The 21562-nt window shown below is 41.2% G+C and overlaps 1 long non-coding RNA gene across 1 annotated transcript in view; it reads right to left on the bottom strand.

Annotated features, from left to right (window-relative positions):
- LOC142848307 (uncharacterized) overlaps positions 1-21562 on the bottom strand; it is a 79190-nt gene that overhangs the window by 6768 nt on the left and 50860 nt on the right. The window lies entirely within an intron of this gene.

The following is a 21562-nucleotide window of genomic DNA, read 5'->3' as shown; positions in this document are numbered from 1 at the left end:
CCCCGCTACTGCAAAAAGAAGCCTCTCTAACATGGTTAAGTGATGTACTGATTTATGGGTATAGCAAAATGTCATTAATAATCATCTATTACTATATTCCTTACAGAATAATAGTAGTAATATCTCCCCCTACACCTATTTAGTCATATTCTTGGCTACTTTAGCAGTGTCAGGCATGGGTTCCATCTCATGGAGTGGGCCTTAAATGCAATGTTTTAAAGTGGTTGGTTACACCCACAACATCTGTGCCACTGCTGCACCAGTATGTCTTGCAGGCAGGTAGTAGCTGTTGTAGGCCTCAGCATCTGTATTTGAGTGAGATTGATGATTACTTTGCTCTTATGGCAGCATGAAGAGCACCTCTAGCACCAGCTATGGGTGAAGCTACTATTTGGGATCCAGTTAGATTTCTGCATGTTTGATGGCATGAGTAAGTGGTGTTGTCAGCAACAGAGCCTTGGCAATGGTTAGTGGTGTTTAGGGAGTCTAAGGAGCACCTTTGGCCAACAGCTCATCAAAATTTAACCTATTCCTGGCACTGGAAGTTTTACTTGATATCATAAGATATTAAGTTAGAGAATTGTCTTCCCCATTATATGGTAACTTAATTCTTTTAAAATATGTATATATTTAGAAAGTTTCTACAGTGGCAGGTTCCTACATGGCTTTTCAAATAACCTTGAGCACTAGTTGTCCCTTCTCATATCTGTTCCTTTATCTTGCTTTCCCATTCCTCTCATCACTTAATCATCCTGTTATAGTTCCCCCTTTATCTCTTTATAACACTATATTCTGTTTCCCTTATAAGTCTCAGTAGCATTGCTCTTGTCTGACTTGAACCTTCATTTCTCCACATGGGTAACCAGGATCTGCAGAAACAAACAAAAAAAGTAGTGAGGTTTTGAGTGAGTTCCTCCATACTCCTGTCCCCCACCTTTTAATTTCTTCCTTCTTACAGGGTTCTTCCAAATCTGTACCAAATACTTACCATGTTGTCTAACTCACTAAATGAAGCTGTTCGTTTGTTATAGAGTACTTTTCAAAGAAATTACATATAAGCATGTCTTCTACCAACTCGCAATTCTCTGAGAAGACCCTGACATTGATGTTTATGAAACTTACTTTGTTCCAGCCTTTTACAGTTTTTGACTCTTGCCCCTGACCACTCTACTTACATTAAATATGAAAAATTTCCAACAAATAGACCTGAGGTTCAAGTTTTCCACTAGCCCCCTAAAACTTCCAGTTGTGTGCCAGTCCATTTATGAGTATTCTGCTCCTGGAGCTATTCAAATATCACATGACCTGAGTTTCTACCAGATCAGCATGGCAGCAGCATAGTGCCCAAACCTAACCCCGAGTCACATAACCAATTTCCAGTAGCTATTGTCCATCTGCATCCATACAGCCTTTTGCTACCTAACATTAAAGATTCATTTTTTTTATTGGTATGAGATTTAAGTCTCCTCATCTGATGGGACCATAGCCTGGATTTTATTTTCAGGACAATTCCTTTTATCTCTAGCCCATCCTCAAACGAGAGGCCCCAGACTTACTCTGAGAATCATTTTCACTTCCCAGAGAAATACAGCAGTCATAGAGGCCTTTTCATTGGTCTTTCCCCAAATGTCTTGTTCTCATTAAAAAACAAAAGCAAAAACAAAAATAAAAAAAATCTTGCTTTATAGAACCCTTTTGTTTGTTCTGAGTTCTGTATAAACTTCTTCTTCACAGTCACTCCTGCCTTCAGTTCTGCTGTGGCTGAAGAATTGTCATCCACTGTGGAACATCACTCTTAGGCCACACTGAGGAGGCCAACAGTCTGCTAGACAAATCTCTTTGTCTTTGAATTCCCTCATCGATTACATCAGTCTCCCCTCTCCCACACTCTCTCATTCTTTACCATTCCCATCCTACACAACATACATTAATTGATCTACCACAAAAAAAACCATTTGTAGTCTGGAAATGTATCTCAGTGGTCAGATACTGCAGTATCCAGAGTTCCATTCCTAACACCACAGAAAACTTTATAATTCATTTACATTATATATCATACAACATTTGCTTTTGCCTAGTAAGGGGGTTCTGGGAAGTTAATGACAATGATTTACGCACATCTGATTGACAGTCACACAACACTCATTGCATATTGTATGTACTCGGTGTTTGCTTACTAACTGCACGCCAAAAGAAAGTTAAGAGTTCCATGTGTTCTTTAAATACTGTCACTACAACAATTTTGTGGGCATGAATAATTAGTCTTAATTTATAGATGAGGAAATAAACTAGGGCATTGTGACAGTCTATCCAGAACATTGTTAATAAACAATATCATAACTTAGTATTATGTTATCCAGAGTGTACTAATGTATAATCCAATTATCTACTATTGAATCAATGCTGTCGTACATCATACTCAGGCAACCCTGGAAGGTGGTTGTTTTCTTGTGTTCATCCTGTGTGCTCCTTAATACTATACACATAGGTGTCCTTTGAGTATGTCAGTATAGATGGAAGATAATAAGTTTATCTTCTCAGTTCCTCACACTTGTCCCTCCCTAGCCAACTGAGGAAGTAAACATTTAGAAAAAATCTTTTGTTTTCCTGGAAACAGTCTAACTGAGATAGAATCTCTTTATATCACACCCATTGATCTAGTTCCTCATTACTGGAAAGAGAGTCCCATGGATCACCAAAGTGCCTTCACCAAGCAACTGCAAACGTCCAGACACCATTATAAAGGCGATGAGGATAGGATTTGATGGTCGCTGATGATTTTATTATTTTTTATATGATAACTCAGTGCCATTGGGCAGTGCCATGAGCTGTATGTATGCTTGTGTCCCCCAAAATCAGTGTGTTAAAAGCCAACTCCAAGGTGATCCTGTTTGAAAGTGGGAATAGTGTCCTTATACGTGGAAGAAACGAGATCAGAGCTTGCTCTCTACCACAGAGGGACAAAGCAAGAGTCCAGCAGGAGGTTCTTGCACTATGGGTCAAATCAGCATGACTGTGATACCAGACTCCCTGTCCTCCAGAACTATAAAGAAGAATCGCTTTTTTAAAGTCATACAGTCTGTGGTATTCCGCTGCAGCAACCTAGGCAGATTGTGTAAGAACTTATGAGTCATACTGAGAACTTTTTATTTTACTCTCGGTGATATAGGAAGCCATACGAGATTTTGGACTAAATAATAATATCCTCTGTCACTGGCCTAGAGCCTGTGATGACATGACAGCTGTAGCTGCCTCGTCACTGAAAACGGGCCAGAATAGTAAGAAGTAACTAACTATGCTGCAAGGGAGTTTAGCCATGGAGATGGTGAAAACTGAAAGATTCAGAACTACTAGAAAGTAGATTAGATACAGGATAGACACAGGGAGGAGACAAGGCCAGCGCAAAGCTTCAGGCCTAAGTTATTCGCATCAATCTTCACTGAGGTAAGGGTATCCACAGGAAGCGTGGGTTTGGAAAACAGTAAGGATCTAGTTCTCAACATCTTAAGTCTTAGATGCCAATTAGACATCCAAATGGAGGGCTTTCTTAGACAGATGAATACATATGTCTCTAGTTCAGCCAAAAGTATTTGAAAATGCCTTGAATTATGGATTTTATTCGTCCTGTTACTATGAAATTTCATAAAACAGTTAAGGCATTGGAACATAGTATTGGCATAACTAAATCTGTGCTGCCAGTCAGAGTCACAAACAAATTTGGGTCTTATTCCTTCAAGATGAGAGCCATTTTTATCTATGTTTACAAAGTCATGATCCAGAATGAAAAATAAATGAAGGCATTCCATGAGAAAGCTGAGAACTAAGCTGCAAGAAGTTGTAATATTTCACGGGAAGAGATGGGGATGATGCAGGCATCCAATGGAGAAGCTAAAGTGTGACCCACTAGATGATATTACAAATAGATCTGTTCAAGTTTGACAATAGTCATGCCATGGATGGCCTCGGCAAGACTCCCATCCTGGACCTGCCATGTCCAGTGTTCCTCCTGTAATCCCAAACTTACCAGCTGCTTTGTGTCTTTTATCACATAGCCACCTCCTCAGAAAGGTCTTCCCTGAATGCACCGTGTCTCCGGGCTCAGTCACCCAGGCTTGCTCTCTGCTCTGTCACAGGACCTGTTCTGATCCTGTCCAGACACCTGAACTGCTCGTGTTCACTTGCTTGAGTACATCTTCCTCAGGCCCTAAAGTTAAAACCCACGTAAGTGAAGACCATCCTTGTGACGGAAGTCTTATCACCTAGAAAACTACAGTTCAGCAAATTCTCAATGGAACAACAAATTCGGCACCACCAGAGACCACAGGGGTGACAAGAGTCCACAATTCAACTTTCTAGTTCTATGGCACTATGGTCTCACCAAACAAGAGACTTTTTATTCTTTTATATTTAATAAGACTTTATTTATTATAAGACCTAGAATTGGAATAGAGAGGGTTCCGTGAGCTTTGTGTGTTTGGGTGTGAAATTGTATGTATGCATGAATGTGTGTGTGAGAAAGAGACAGAGAGAGACAGAGACAGAGAAAGAGAGAGAGAGAGAGAGAGAGAGAGAGAGAGAGAGAGAGAGAGAGATTCTTTGATCTAGAATGTAGCTTAATGCCACAATTTCTTAGTTGAATTTAATTTAGCTGACCTGTCTGGAACTGAGAATGGAGATGTTGAAATCACAGACTATTTTATCTGTTATATGTCCTTATTTATATTAACTGCTGCTTGTTTTATGAATATTTGGAAAGTTTTATAATTGTTATATCTTTTAGGAATCGTTCCAGTTCTAGGGAAGTGTGATTTGAAGTTTATTGATCATATATCAGAATAGCAATGCCAGCTTGCCTTTATAATTTCTGTTTTAAAACATAAACGTAGTTAGATTCTTTTGTGCAAGGAAATTATACAGAACAAGCAACTTCCGTCTAGGTCTTCAAAAATTGGGGATTCCTAATTATTTTACTGAAATGAAAGTGGTGGGTTAAGTTGTGGGCTCCTTGCTGTGGTTTAAGGTTGTTACTGAGTCTGTATTGAGCAAGTGGCTGATGTCTGCAAGAACTGACTTCCATATAATACTTTTTTTTTCAGAGTGGGGCCTCACTTTTGCATTGTTTCCTTGGTAGAGTCTCTCACCCTGACGAGAGCCTCCAGATCATACTTCTTGGAGCAATTGTTTTCATTGAGGATTGTTTCCTAGGGGCACTGAGGTTGTAGGTGCCATGGAACTTCAGAGTTCTTGTGTTCTACATCAGTGAATACCAGTTCAGGAGTTTGATCCGGTGCTGGAATCAGGCTGAGAGCTATCAAACTCCAGGGTTGATCCTGTTGGTGTTATCTGTACTTGATCACCAAAGGCAGGACTTTCTCCCCCTGGGCACTTCGCAGCTTGGACCCTGCCACCTGCACCCTCCAGCATGTCACTATGTAGCCCTCCTGCTCAGCCCAGATATTCTCTAGGTTTCCTCTCGCTCGGGGGAAGTGGCAGGCAAAACGGGGCTCCCTCACCTGCATGTGTTCCCTAACGGCAGGTTCCCCATGAAGCATAGTTTTCAGCTATTCATTCTCTCTCAAGATGGTCCCTGAACACCACCCTCCAACAAACTGGGCTTTCTGTCCTTGGCTGACATTCCTGCAAAAGGAACCATTGTTTCTCCAAAGCTGCAACAGAATTCGGGGCCTTTGAGGGAGATAGACTTGTCTTGAGGATAGGAGTTATCCACTAGGGAGCTGCGCTCTTGAGACTGTGTTCAGCTTTCTTCTCTTCTTTGATCCTTTTATAGTGGTCCTTCAATTCCTTCAATAATTTTGGAAACTCTTCCTCTATTTCTCTCTTCAGCACACACACTACTATGTTTCTATTCTAGTTCTCTGCTGACACAGAGATAGTCTCTGGCCTGTCATCTTACCCAGAAGTCAGTGAAATTTGAGTATCAAGGTTTGTCATTCTCGATGGCAAATTTTCAAATGATTGCTAAATATACCTATATAGGCTCTTTCTGGCAACCTTAATACAGGTGTACATGGAGAAACTGAAGCATATAGAGTATGTCCTATGCCCAAGTTCAGTTGTGTTTAAAACTTGGATTCAAGCCCATCTCTTCCAACCCACATAATATCCTAATGCTGAGTCATCAGCAGCAAAAGGTAAAAGAAATTATAAACATCGAACACAGAACTCTATTTCTAGAAAGAAGTATATTATTGTACAAAAATAATAAAAAGTATTTTATTGAAAGAGAAAAGAATAAATTAGAGAGTGATTATATATACTTAACTTTCCTGTGGGAAAAGTTAAAATTTCGGCATGTGTCCATATGCTCATGTAAAATTATAGATCACAGCTTCAGGAGTTAAAAATAAGATTTGAGAGGTAAAAAGAGAATTTTCACGTTTTCTTCATGTACACTTTAAATGTAAATTTCTTTTCAGGGTTATATTAGCAAAGCTAAATAAATATCAATAGTATTTAAGTAGAATCCTAAGAAAATTAATCAAAAACTACCCTTGCATACTGCAACTTATTTGAAGTATGTCTGAAGGCTTTTGCACCTTTCGGAAGGCTTTAGCTCCTCTCAGTTGCCATGCACAAGACACCTGCATGAGACATGGGAATGTAGACTTATTGCCAGGCTTGTGAGGGAAAGAGTACATCCCTTATATTTACTGAACTTTCATTGGCATTGTTTTCTTTTTCCAAGTGTGAATTTGGACTATGTAGAAAACAAGAACTGATCCTTTGTGACTCAATTTACCATGAGGAACAAAAGTAACCTATCGTTCCCTTACATCTACATAACTAAGCCCAGGGGTCATGGCCACTGTTGTCTGCAGCATAAACACAGGAAAAGCTACAATGGAAATGTAGCATCCGAACTGGGTACCACTCTCAGAAACTGAAACTCGAAGGGCTTGTGTCATAGATCTGTGTGTCACTGATGTTTACAGTATTCTAAACTTGATACTCAGGCATCAATATTTTATATTGTAATCTAAGGGGCATGATGAAGAAAATAAAAAACCAAGCCAAACAAAAACAAAAGAACTTATTCCAAAATCCACTGGTGATTACACTTGAAAATTTACATCAGTTTTAAAGATACTGGGGTGGGGGAAGAGCTCGGTAGCAGAACTTCAACTGAGCATGCTAAGGCTCTGGGTTCCATCCCAGCGCTTTAAGCATAAAATCATAAAACACAGAATAAGTATTACAACTCTGGCTCACACACTCAAGATTGGAGGTTTGAATTCAAAATATAGTAGCTATATCAATGCAAGGTTAGTAGAGACCAGAGGAGGCTATGTAAAGTCTTTCAACAGAAGGAAGACAGCCTCCAACACCACTGCTCACCAATACAGCCATAGAGGAAACTGCGCTACCTGCTCATCACCTCCAATACCTGGCTTCCCCTGTGGTTGCACAGAAAGGACAGAGTCACTGGGCAGAGGGAGCACACCTCTCTAATGGCTCCACTCTACACAGCCTCCCAACAAATACTCCTTGGAGGAAGAGGGAGAGTTCTGGATTGAGTCTATGAAGCAAGCAGGAGTGTAGTTAAAATGACAGTAAGGAAACAGGCTTCAAGGGCACCAAGTCATGGTAGAGGCATCCGAATGTTTACGTGTTACAGCAAACACTAAACTCGGCTTTGTAAACTTACCCAAGATACCAGCATTTCAAGAAGCCATGGAAATGATTAAAGGGAGACTGATTTATGAGTTTCATGGGGAAGATTTTGGATGGCCATCTTACTAAAGAGGCTTAAACAATCCTCTCCCCGCAGGCTGTGGACTGGTGAGATAAATACTTGAGTACATCTAGCTAATTTTGCTAATGCGGTGCAGATGGTGAGCTTGTGCCAAGTTGTTAATGTTAACATCAACAACAGTATGAGCCCCGGGGCAAGTGAGGGCAGAGAGGACTATCTGCATCACACCCATGATGTACTATTCAATATTTCATGCATATAACTCAGACACAGTATTATTTGGAATCAGTGGCCACACAGCAGCCCTCTTCTAGAGTAAACACAATGTCAGCAAACAAATGCTTCAAAACAGTATTTTTAGAACTTCACGGTTAGCGTTGGTCTCTCTGAAGAATAAGAAGGCTTATTCTTACTTCTATAACCAACTTTGGGGTCTTTTTGGTAGATTCAAAGAATATCTGTGTATATTGATATTCAAAATATAGGGAGAAGTTATACTCCTGTCCTGAAAATTTACATCTTCTGATCGTAAGGCCATGAAATGCTTGTACAGCGGATACAAACAAATTCTGTTGATTTTGAAGATGTTCAGAAATCTCTTTGGGGGCTGTTAAAGGCAAATTGTCCCAGGGTTCCATGCGGCACCCCACAGCATGTGGAAAACCTGCTTCCACTTTGCTGCCCTGAGGTGGCAGACCCCAGCAGAGCAGGTGTGACCACATGACTAGGCAGCTGTGCTCACAAGGAGTCCCATGCACAGTGGGACTCAATATGAAACTGAGATTTAATAAGTCTGACATTTACAAGAAATTGGCAGAGAATTCTTCAGTGATCTCTGTGACCACACCTAAGCCATAAACAAGAGCCTTGCCCTGTTCCCAGTTGCACAGAAATCCCAAAGATCCTGAGGATTATCACTCTGTGGAGGATTTGTTTTGAATCCCCAACAGATGTACAAGAACCCACAGGAAGGAGACTGCCAGGTTTCTCATTCCCCTATGCTGTAAATTTGTCTAACAGTTAAATCTTGCCAGAGGCTCCTTAGCGGGGGCAACTACAGCTGTGGCGCTTGACCACTTCCTGTTTCCTGGCTCTTCTGCTAGGTGCCAGTAACAGCCTAAACCACTATGATTTGTTAGAACGCTAATTTTAATTTTAATTACTTACCTAATACAAGAGTGCTTAAGCTAACATTGCCTCTTAAATTCCTTACAGAAGCACAAATTGCTTGAGTGCCTACATTAATCTGCTCACTTAGTAGTAGAGGGTTCTATTTCTAGTAGCAAAGAGACGAGATTCCATCCTGCAGCTGACTCGCTGAGTGATCTGACCAGTGGGTTGGTGCCTTAAGGAACATCACAAAGACTGATCCCAGAGGTCTTAGTCCAGCAAGGCTAACAGTCCCATCAGCCTCAGAAAAATTATACAAGCCTGAAAAGAGCGCCCATGTTGGTGTTAATTCAGCTAACCTACTTCCCCAAAAAGGCATACAAGTCTAAACATATTTAAGGGGGGAAAAAAAGCAGGCTGTTGTTTCTGATAAAGCTCTACAACCACTGGAGACAAACCACATGGGGAAGGCAGGCAGTGAGTCGCCTCCAGCAGACATGATCTGAAGGCTGCTGGACATTTCCTCTTACAACTTTGTTCGGACAGCTCAGGGCAACCTGTCTTTGTACAAAACTGACCGTCATCCACTGAACAAAGAAACTTCTCTGATGAGGCCTGGAAGCTACACTAATCTAAGGGCAAGGAGATATGAATTTACAGAGCAGTTCAAGACTCATCTAGTTAGCAAAATAATAGTTATAGTTTCCCCCCTGGGGATTATGAGATCTGCATAACCAGTGCCAGGTATGAGACACCTCCCTCTTGAGGTCAGAAATGTCCTAGAGACACCCCCAAACAATACAGGCTACTCCCAGCACACTTGGTTGTCCATCAGAGCTTGATGGTAAGACCTGGTTGCTGGAAACGCCATGCGCTTTGGCCGTGGAGAAGCTGAATCCCTGCTAGCTAAGTCTCATAGTGCTGGAATGCGCTATGCCAACCAAGTACGAGCGGGGAAGGGCCATCAACAGTTTTGTGCGCCATGAATGCTGTGAGCTGCAACAATGACTGTCATGGCAAGCTGTGTCCATGGGTACAGTTGTGGCACAAATGCTATGGAGAGAAACAACCACTTTCTTATTAGATTTAAGGAAGAAATTCACACTTGGCGCTGTAAATCTGATGTGATTGTTCTGTTTAAAGAAAAGAAAATCACTAGTCATGTCATCCCTGTTTTGCTAGAGCAAGAAAACATGCTCCGTCAATGAGAACAAAAAGTCACTGTTCATTTTTAAAATACTGTGGGATAGTTTTGTTGACTCATTTAGAATATCAAAGTGTGCAGAGTCCTACCATAGGGCCAAATATAAATAACATAGTAGGTTAAGAGACAGGCCTATTTATGTCCGTAAGCCCATTTAGAAAATTTTTAGTTGGGCTTGTACTCTCCTGTGAAATTATGACCATTTTGCTATGACCTTTCTTCATTTCCTTTTTTATTGTTCTTTTGAAGTGTGTTAGGTGCACAAAATTCTAAGTCAGAATTTAAACTAAAGGCAGAAATTTTAAAAAGAAAAGAAAAATAAAATAAAACGCTATGGGATAACCAAGATCTCGCAGACAACCGTGACCCAAGCACTTTTCTTCTGGACCCCTTGCATGATGTCACCAAAGCTTCCAAAATTACTTCTGACACAAATGGCCACAAACTAGATGCTTTGAGAGAGTAGAGATGTGTTTTCCAATATCCCTGCAGTCTGGAATTTGACCCGGTGGCAGCAGCAGGAGCTACAGAAAAATCTTGCCTTATTTGCTCCAGCTCTTGGGTACCCCAGATTCCCTGGTTTCTGGAAGCATCTATCTTCCTCCACTCCACAAGTCCTTCACTCTCTATCTTCTCGTTTTGTCTCTTTCAAGACTACCATCTCTAGGTGACCTCTCCTCAATATCTTTTCCTGGATTACATCTTCAGAGACTCTTATTTTTAATAACATTACATTCTGAGGCTGAGGGGGTTTTCTTTGGTAGCCATCATTCAGCCCACCACGGGAGACCAAAACACAGCTAAGAACCCAGGTTGAAAAGTAACTGCAGTAGACTTGTCTGTGCTTCCCTGAAAGATGATGTTTTCTCTTTCAGAAGACTTTAAAATGGTACATTCCCACAGCTAGCAGCCCTGCCCACTCCTGGGCCCACCTGGTGGCAGAGCCTCCTGCATCAGGAGAAGGTTGAACCTTTGGAATTACTTTTCCAAGTATCCTGAAATAGAGAAACAGCATTTGAACCAGTGAAACTGCTGAGTCAACCGAGTCCAGAGTCCCAACCCTGGAGACCTTCCTCAACACTCAAAAAAGAGACATTCTCGGGCTGCACACTGGTTCCAATTCTGAAGTAAGGGAAGGTTGAGTGGAGGTTATGATGACAAAAACCAACTGAAAATTTAAAACACAAGCGCTCCACTATACAGGAGGAAGGTTTCTTATTTAACCAGGTCAATCTAATCCTAAACAAATTTTCTCTTCTGACATCTGACTAATCAGTGCTAGAGGACACAAAAAAACTGCCTGTAAGAAAATCTAAAGGGACGCCTGCAGAGGAAAACACAGTCACTACCCTACACATGATATGCACCTGAAAGAAACTGAGAATTAGTAAAAGGAGAAAGAAGAGGGGGACAGTGGCGGGAGGAAGAGGAGGGGAGGAAGAGGGCTGGGAACAAGGAGGGAGGGAAAGAGAGATGACTTACTATTACTATGGATTTCCTTGCTTTTAGTATTTTTTTGTCATTTTGTTGTATTGATTTTCAATTTTTGTTTTTTTTGGTGTTTTTGTTTCTTTTTGAATAGAGAGGAAAAGAGAGAGAGAATATAAAATTGGAGGGGTAAGATCTAGGAACAATTAGAGAAGAGGAAATATGATCAAAACATATTTATGAAAAAAAATCAATTAAATATATAAAATTGCAGTATTCCCCCTTATGATTCCTCCTTCCCATGTTCCTCCATACACATCATACAAACACACACATACACACACACACACACATACACATACACACACACACACACACACACACATACACACACACACTATTGTACTATATATCGTACTATTGTTTTTAGCTGAGAATGCAGGGCAATCAGCTTTCTCCTAACACAGCATGGATCTGACTTTTAAATAAGATACCTGCTTCTGGGCAGCACCACAGTTACTGGTGATCAAGAGGGCCTATCATAAGCTGATACAGGGTACACCTGTAGTCCTGACCCTCGGGTGATGAAGGCAGGAGGACCAAGGGTTCAGCATCATCCTCAGCCTTTTGTAAGAACTGTTTGCTCTACACAGGACCCTGTCTCAACACTTTACCAACAGCAAGATCAACGAGGTTCTATCCCAAGATCTAACAGGGACTTGGTCTATGTTTGATAAAGAATCGAATACAAGCTAATTGACAACTCTAAACAGGGTTTGGAGTAAGGGTGATTATGAGACTCTTAAAAGAACTATACTGTCAAGTCTGTATCTTCAGAAAACACTCAACTAGAGTGCTGGGGGATAATGCTTTCAAATGCTGTAAAGATTTGTCACTTGTATTAGTTTAATAAAATGCTGATTGGCTAGTAGTTAGGCAGGAAGTATAGGTGGGGCAACCAGACTAAGAGAATTCTGGAAATAGGAAAGGCAGAGACACAATCATCATCTAGACATAGAGGAAGCAAGATTAGAATGCCTTACTGAGAAAAGGTACCAAGCCACGTGGCTAAACATAGACAAGAATTATGGACTAATTTAGGTTGTAAGATCTAGTTAATAAAAAGCCTGAGCTAATAAACCAAACAGTTTATAATTAATATAAGCCTCTGTGTGTTTCTTTGGGACTGAATGGCTGCAGGACCTAGCAGGACAGAAACTTCCATCTACACTAGGGTAAGCAAAATGTAAGTGACAAGGCAGTGTTCTTCTTTATCAAATGCCCAGCACATGATTCAGGAAAAGTAAAAGTCTGTCCCCATACAAACTCAGCACTGTAAAGGAGAGGGAAAAAAAACAGGGCTCACTGGAAAACAAACAGTTTTGATCTAAAAGAAGAAAAGTATGTAAACACTAACTGAAAGAATGGGGAGAAACAGAGAAGAGAGAGGGGGGAAGTACAAGTACCCCCAGGGTTAGCTGTTAGGGTAAGCTATGACTCAAAGAAAGTTAGTTCTGCCCACCCAAGAACTAATCAGGAATCGGATCTGAGAAGGTGAAAGTTTAATCCACTTGTGACATTTGGAAAGTGATTAGATTAAACTGGATAAGATTATGATGGGGCTCCTTTGACTGACTTGTGCTGGATTTATTTTTGAAAAAAAAAAGAGAACACACAGACAAAGAAATATACATGCTCTGCCATGATGTAGTGCAGTCAAGCGGGGCTCCAATCACAGCCTGTGCCATGCTGTTTAGACTCTTGGCTTTCTAACTCAATCCAAATAAAGATGTTTTCTTATAAAGCAATCTGCCTCGGGCCTTTTGCTACATTACATTTGTAATGACAAATGAACTAATATAGACAATAAAACAAATAGTCTAGGCTGGATTAAGAAAGAGCTGTAGAAAGAAAGGGTTGTAGACTTTTCGACTTAAGTACCAGATAATAGATGTTTTAAGCATTGCTGAGCAGCTGATCTCTATTGAAACTAGCAAACTTGGCCAGCAAAGGATGAAAGTACTGATAGACAATATAAAAATAAATGGGTACAGTCGTGTTCCAATAAAATTTTATTACACAAACAAGATATGCACCATTAATACCCATTTGCAGGATAAATGAGAACACTAATCCCAGAGTTAGAAATCAGTAGTTAGTAATTCTATCTTAACAGTTGTAACAACTTTTTAATTCCTGTGTTCATGGATGACCAAACCCCTCGCTGGACCATCTCTCACTGGGTAGTACTTAGAAAATGGCTTAAATATTGCCTGTGAATTTCAATCTCATGGCAATGGAACATAACCCATGAAATAGCCTATTTGGTTTCCAGGCAACATAACTCATTTCTAAAATGCTCTAAACAATGTGACATATTCCTTTACACTGTGTAAATATATGTCACTGTGATTGGTTTATGAAAGAAGCTGACTGATCAAAAGGTGGACAGGATAAGGTTAGGCAGGAGAACCAGACTGAGGACACTGGGAAGAGGAAAGGCAGAATCAGTGGACTCACTAGCGAGACACGGAGAGGAAACAGGAAGTACAAGATGAAAGAGAGGTAACACCATGTGACAAAATGTAGATTAATATAAATTAAGTTGAAAGAGCTACTTAGTAATAAGCCTGAGCTACTAGCCAAGACTTTATAATTAATATTAAGTCTCCATGTCAGTTATTTGGGAACTGGTGGGAATGAAATAAAAGCCCACCTACAAAACAATCGCTGTCACACAGCAAAATCTCCAACAATTCCATCTCTGTCTCAGTTGCTCACTTGACTCAGGGCAATGTATTATGGAAACAACCCAGTACAGTTCAGTGGACAGTCAAAAAATGGAGTCTTGGACTTCAGAATCAACAATGAAACCTGTGTTCCTGGCAGCATCCTGAGTTCTCCATCTAAAGACCTACGCTCAAGGTAAGAGTAAGTAAAGTTAAGAAAATTCTGATAGTATTCCTAGAAATGGCAGCATTGCCCATAGAACCCAGCACAGGTTCATTAGGGAGTGGCTCAGTGACAGATTTCCTTATTTACATATTTGGCTCCCATGAGGTAAATTGAACATCAAATGTGCTTTCTATTGGTACAGAGCCTTGAGTGAAGACAAAACTCCAGTAAGATCCACTGAGAAGCAAATAAAAAAATTAAAAAGCATCAGTGGTAGCATGCTGATGCTATTGGTGATTTAACATTAGTGTTTGTTTCACTTTGGGTTTCAGAAAATAACAATCATTTGATATACTATGTGGTGCCAGTGACTTGTATAGTAGCTACAGTAGAGTTGGTCATTCTCTTGGAAATACCTTAGCAGAGGTGGCTATAAACAGGTGATAGATTTAAAAAATATGATATATAAACAAGACACAGTAGTCTTCTTCAGCCATAGAGAATAATAAAATTATAGCACTTTATTGAAACTTGATTTTAAACAAAATAAGATAGACCCAGGAAGACAAACGTGCATATCTTCACACACATGTGGAGACTGGAAACTAGATTACACACACACACACACACACACACACACACACGCATGCTGAAAATAGGAGGAGGACTGTTTAGGAAGATAACGGTACCTAACAAGAGAAAGAAAAAGAGAGAGGAGAGATTCATAGGGGCACATCTTGTTGAAGTATATACACCTGAATAAGAACATTTCTGATTACCCCTTTGTACAATGAACATGCATTAATCTTAACTTCTTAATGAGGGAAACCAGCAACACAGACAATGGGAAGAGTTACAACACTCACTTCCGGTAGCCAAATGAGAAGATTCCTAGAGTCATTGCTTTGTGTAGGGTGCTTTGTACATGACAAAGACTCTAATATTTAATAACTTCAAACAACAAGCCTCACTTGTCACAGCTTGGTCCAGCAGGACTGTTGAGTTTGGTCCATTTCTGTGGTCACCTGATGGTTCACTCAGCTGGGACTAGCAGTCCTGCGTGGTCTTAAACACTGGTGCTCACCAGGCTGGGACCCAGGAACCTGACTAGCATACCCAAGTCTGCAGAGGTGATTGTGTTTCTCTTTGTGGTCAGTCACACTTGCGGAGGTCAGACTTGACTTCTTCACATAGTGGCAGAAAGGGTAAATGCAGAGAGAAGACATTTTCCTGGACTCTTGGACATCCATCACAGATGTCCTATTAACGAAAAAGGCCCAAGGCCAAGTTCAGGATTCCAGGAGTCACCAGCAGACTGGGAGCTATTTCTTCTATAAAGTGTCTGACCAAATGACCGAGTGTGCGCTGTGACTGATTTTGGTCCAGCTGGGATGTAGAACCACACAGTCCAGCCATGACAATGAAGAGCAGGGAAATAAATGCAGACCATGTACACAATTTCATCACTGCGCTCTCTCTCTCTCTCTCTCTCTCTCTCTCTCTCTCTCTCTCTCTCTCTCTCTCTCTTACATTTTTTATGAGTAGTGCATATTAGAGCACATATGTCACATCATGGTCAGAAGATAACCTTGTTATGCTCCTTCCACCATAAGGATTCCAAATTCGGGTCATCAGGTTTAGTGGCAAGTGTCTTTGCCCGCTAAGCCAGCTCACTGTGCTCTGCCACATTTCCTATGCCTGGGAACCAGAGTATTTCTCAGAGTGAAATTATACATTTTCTGGAAGCATAAAATTCAAACTTTTCCCAATGTGAGTGTCTGAGTTGCATTTTCAAAAAGGTCAAAATCCAACTTAATATTTTAGGGCTTCAATATACAGGCCCTATTCATGGACTTTTATTTTTTCATTCACTGTATCAGAAAAAATGAAATTTGTGTCTGTAGACTGAATGAATTGCTCGCATACCAATTCACATAGTGAAGTCTATTATTAGTCATTTTTCTCCCAGCTGTAACCAAGTACCTGATATGAAACAGTGTAGGAGGCCTCAAAGGCTTTGTCTTAGGTGATTTTGCTTGCTTGCTTGCTTGCTTGCTTGCTTGCTTGCTTGCTTGCTTGCTTGCTTGCTTGTTTTGATCTGCTCAAGTTGACTAAGACAAACATTTGGAAACTGCTTCTGTGAGGGTCTCCCCTCTTCCACATTCCTCTCCTCCATGATGTCTGGAAAAGACCAGTTCATTCACTTAGAAATTTTTGTTCTTCTGAAGCTGAAACACTCCATGCTTCATGACAACTCCTAAGGCTTGCTTCCCCTTTCCTGTTTCTTTCATGACAGTGGATTTTTCATGTACACCTTCAGATTTCTCCAGGATTATTGTTGCTGCTTTGTCCGTGATCTCAAATGTTTCCTTTAAAAAAACAGCTGCCATCCTTCTGTTAAATGATCTACTTTTCATGTATAAGTCTTAATAATGCACTGAAGTCCCAATCAGCCTTGATCATGATGATGGCAACGCTGAAAAGGAGACTATGGTGAGGCTCTGCCAGGCCCTGATACCCCAATAGTGACACAGGACAGTCTCCATCTATTGCGGGTTATACCGTAACCATAAAGAATCTGGATTGCTGATGCATGCAGGACGGACGCCATCAATAGCAATACTGCCAACAGGCTCCATTACCACAGACACACTCCTAATAAGGACCAGAGTATAGTTCATAGTATTCGTGAGTTAGTAATTATGAACTAAGCTGGGGGCTCTTCCCTGGGTGGGATCACAGCAAGACTCTGCAAATTGAAATAAACATGATTTGGTTTCATCCACACCAATGGACCCATTCACATTCTGTAAAGGATTGGTATCTGACCAATCTGTCTTGGTTTCCCCAAGAGTTTTCTACATTTCTGGAAAGCTCCTAAGCAAAGATGACTGCCAAAGTATACATTCTCCAAAACATGACTTGGAAGGTCTGATATGATTGTGATGGCTCATCTTGGTTGTCAATTTTACTACATCTGGAATCAACTACAATCTAAGCATCCACCATGCCTGTGGGAGATATTCTTGATTGGCTTGCTTGAGTTGGAAAGACCATTCAAATCTGGACCACACCTTCTGATGGCAGCTCACATTGAAGAAGGGAGCTTTGCTCTCTGTCTGCTTGCCATCACTCTCACAGGTAAGTTTGCCTATCCTGTTCCTAAGACATCTCTTCACTGCTGTTAGAACTTACTTCTTTGGGACTCCAATATAGACTGAAGACCAGCTGAGATACACAACGTCCTGGACTCAACAACTGTCTGATTCTTGCTATTTGTACCTTGAGACGTTATTGTTGTTGGACTATTTGCACCACAGCCTGTAAGCCATTGTAGTAAATCCCATATATACATATACATTTATTCAGTCAGTTCTGCTGTTCTGTTCCTCTAGAGAATGCTGACTAACACAAACCCATACACAACTAGCACTCCATAAAATTCTGTTAATCCAAAATTCTACTCTTCTTAGAAAATCTCATCTTCCTTCAGTTAAATGGTCTATATTTTCATTATCAAGACTTGCGTCTTAATAATTCATCCAAATCCTGATCAGCCTTAATCTTGATGATGGCAATGCTGAAAAGGAGACTGCTTAGCAGCCATGATGAGACTCTACCAGGCCCTGATACTCCAATAGTGACACAGGGCAATCTCCATCTTTTGTGCATTACACCATAACCATAAAAAATCATGCAGGGATGACTGACCATCAATAGCCATGCTACCAACAGACTCCATTGCTACAGACACACTCCTAAGAAGGACCAGAGTGCAGTTCATAGTATCCATGAATTAGTATTTATGATCTAAGCTGTGGGCTCTTCCCTGGATGGGATCACAGCAAAGCTCCACTAATCAAAATGAACCTGAAGGAGTTTCATCCACACCAATGGACCCATTCACATTGTGTAGAGGATCGGTATCTGCCACTCTTCTGCCTTTGCATCTTCAGGGAGTGTGCTCTGGGGTATTCTAGGCAGGGGTCAGAAAACTGTTTCTGCCACTAACCATGTAATCACTAATTTTGTCTTTCGGAGCTATATGGGTTCTGTAGGTAGCAAAATTCAGTATTACCAACCTTCAGACTGCTTAAAAATTTCAAACTGCTGAACTTTATCTGATTATTAAACACCATCACTGGCATTCCAGCATCTTGGGAGAGTGGACAGTCTTCCTCTGCATCCATTGGTGTTGGTTTTGGTACTCTCTAAGTCTATACACTGGATATAGCTCACTGCTAAAGCTTTGGCAGAGTTGAACATCCGTTTCTAAATGTTACTCTGAACACTTTGCAAATTTCTCATTTAACTTGACATTGCCCATCTCTCCAGCTGGTATCCATGACTGGTCCAGCACTCACCATAGCTCTTCAACCAGAAGGAACAAAAATCTCCCAAGCCTTTAGAGAATTTCCCTGAGTATCACCTTGTGGCTACTGCAGCTGCCTATGAATGTGAGTATCTGTATTCCACTATAAAATGCCAGAAGACAGACTTGCCCATCTAAGTTAGAGTCCTGTTAAACTGTGCCGCAATGCCCACTTTGACTTGGTCTTTGTAAAGTGATCTCATTACACCGTTTTTGAAAAATTCATAAATATTTTGAAACACATTCCCTAATCAGTTTCCTATCCCTTCCCTCAAACTGTGTCAAAAAAAAAGTGACCCCTTTTTGACAGCCAGTGGCTGTCCTAAAACAGTAATTCCCTTTCAAAACTCTTACGCTTTAGTTATTTTAGATAATATTGTCAAAGAAACAACCTCCTTTCTTCACCTTTTCAAAACATAAGAGGAAAGTACATCCTTGTCACACCTGTCCTATAAATGGGCCCAAGAAAGCTTGTAGCACAGCTGCTTCAGACAGGTGGCTCCCCGGGGACATACTCTCCTGCTCAGATCTGCCTTGATGATCTGACAGAACACTCCCATCTGTCAAGGCATCAGACTGGAGTAGGAGGTTGTTTCAAACACCTGTACGAATGTTTTATCTTGTAAATGGCCTAGAGTTGCTATCACAAAATCCACCGCTTTCCTCGTAAGCTGCAACATCTGCATTTGATCTCCTGCATCAACCACAGCAGAAAAGATATCTTGAGCCTGGCTTCTCGATTGGTACTAAGTACAAGAGAGCTACTCTGAGTCCTGATTTACATGAATTACCAACAATCACCAGAAGACATTTAGAAACAACCAGCCACAAGGGTCCATTGGCATCCATCTCACTAATCACCTAGCCAGTGTTGGGGGGAAACAGTGAGCTAATGAACCATTCACACTGGGGAACACAACTGTGCTTTCATTTGCTTGATCAGTAGCAAAACCTTAGCACAGAAAAAAAAAAGTAACATGAAAAGAAGATAGATTCCCATAAAAATTAATTGTTAAGCCAACACTCAATACACAGAGTTCACCTCACCTGGCGTTTCCCATTATTTACTGGTACACAGCTGTCTGAATATACAGAACACAATAGCTTTGTTGATGGTATCAGTGACCCAGACAACAATTTTCATTTCGTATGATTTGAGATTAAAACCTTTTGGATAATTGTCTCCCAAAAACCAGATGTTAAAAGTTGAGTCCTCTGCCTAAGGCACTATTAGGATATGGCAGAACCTTTAGGAAAGTTGATTGTTGGTGGCATGAACCCAAAAAGCAGACTGGAAATCTAGCCTTGCATTGTTTTTTTTCTCACTCTGGTCCCTGGCTTCCAAGGGTTAAACAGCTTTCTCTGTCCCAAACTCCCACCGTGATGCTGCGCCTAACAAGTCCAAAAGCAATGTAACCAAGGGCTGAAATTTATGGGACTCTGAGCCAAAGTAAGCTATTCTTCTCTATAAACTCTATAAATTTATTACCTCTGATATTCTTTTGCTGTTACTGAAAGCCAACTAACTTGGGGGGGAAGTCTCCCAACTTGTATCTATTTTTCTTTCTGCAGTAAATTCTGCTGACTTTTATCGTTTGTTTGTTTGTTTCGTTTTTACAACCCTACTGCAATTTCTCCTCCTTCCTCCCCTCTCAGAACCTCCCCTCTACCTCTCCCCACCCCATCCACTTCTCTATTTCTCTTCAGGAAAGGGCAGACTTCCCATGGATATCAGCCAGCTATGGTCTACCAAGTTGCAGTGAAACTAGGCACTTCCTCTCCTATTAAGGCTGGACAAGGCAAACCTTAGGAGGAAAGGGTCCCAAAAGCAAGCAACAGAGTATTCCTTTTGTCTTTAGAAGTACTGATCCATCCATCATTAGTTATATCCGTTCTGCTATTTAAAATACCTATTGTTCTTTTTTAATTTCTAATAACTTGTTTTCATAAGTTAGGGACCCTTTTGCTAATGTTTTCTGTTGTTCCACCAAGGAACACAGTCCTGTCCCATCCCCCACCCCAGGTCTGTTTCACATTGTAGTTTCTAATTTTGAAGTTGTAGAAATCTACTCTCCTTTTTCAGTTGAGTTTAGGTTAAAATACTATCTATCACAAACAGATTCTCGTTAGTCAAAAGGTAAGTCCATTTCCCCTGTGGGAATGCAGTGGGAAGTGTTGATTTAGGCAGATGCCTTTGGTGAGAGGAGAGTCTACAGATGAGACAAGGTGGAGGGGAGCTGGCCATGTGAAGAGAACAGCATTCTCCATTCTGTATGCCGACAAAATATTTTTTGAGTGTTTTTGTATTGTCAGCTTCTCACCTTGGCTTTCTTCTAGGAGCAGGTGGCTGGCATCTCCTGCTCCACTTCCAGCTCTGCTATGCATCTTCCCTCAAGGTTCTGCCTGTGTCTTACCTCTCAGTACACCCCCACTGTCTACAGAAGTACCCATGGGGGCAGGTGAGGTGTACAAGCAGAGACCAGTGCTTTCAAGGAAGGCCTTCCCCTGGCTCTACTGGAGGTTGGCTGGGTCTGTGCACTGGCTCTACTGGAGGTGACTGGGTCTGTGCACTGGCTCTACTGGAGGTGACTGGGTAAGTGCACTGCCTCTACTGGAGGTGACTGGGTCTGTGCACTGGCTCTACTGGAGGTGACTGGGTCTGTGCACTGCCTCTACTGGAGGTGACTGGGTCTGTGCACTGCCTCTACTGGAGGTGACTGGGTCTGTGCACTGCCTCTACTGGAGGTGACTGGGTAAGTGCACTGCCTCTACTGGAGGTGACTGGGTCTGTGCACTGCCTCTACTGGAGGTGACTGGGTTTGTGCACTGCCTCTACTGG

Source organism: Microtus pennsylvanicus, chromosome 4 (genome assembly GCF_037038515.1).
Source record: "Microtus pennsylvanicus isolate mMicPen1 chromosome 4, mMicPen1.hap1, whole genome shotgun sequence".
Classification (NCBI taxonomy): Eukaryota; Metazoa; Chordata; class Mammalia; order Rodentia; family Cricetidae; genus Microtus; species Microtus pennsylvanicus.
This window is presented reverse-complemented; position numbering and strand designations above follow the sequence as displayed.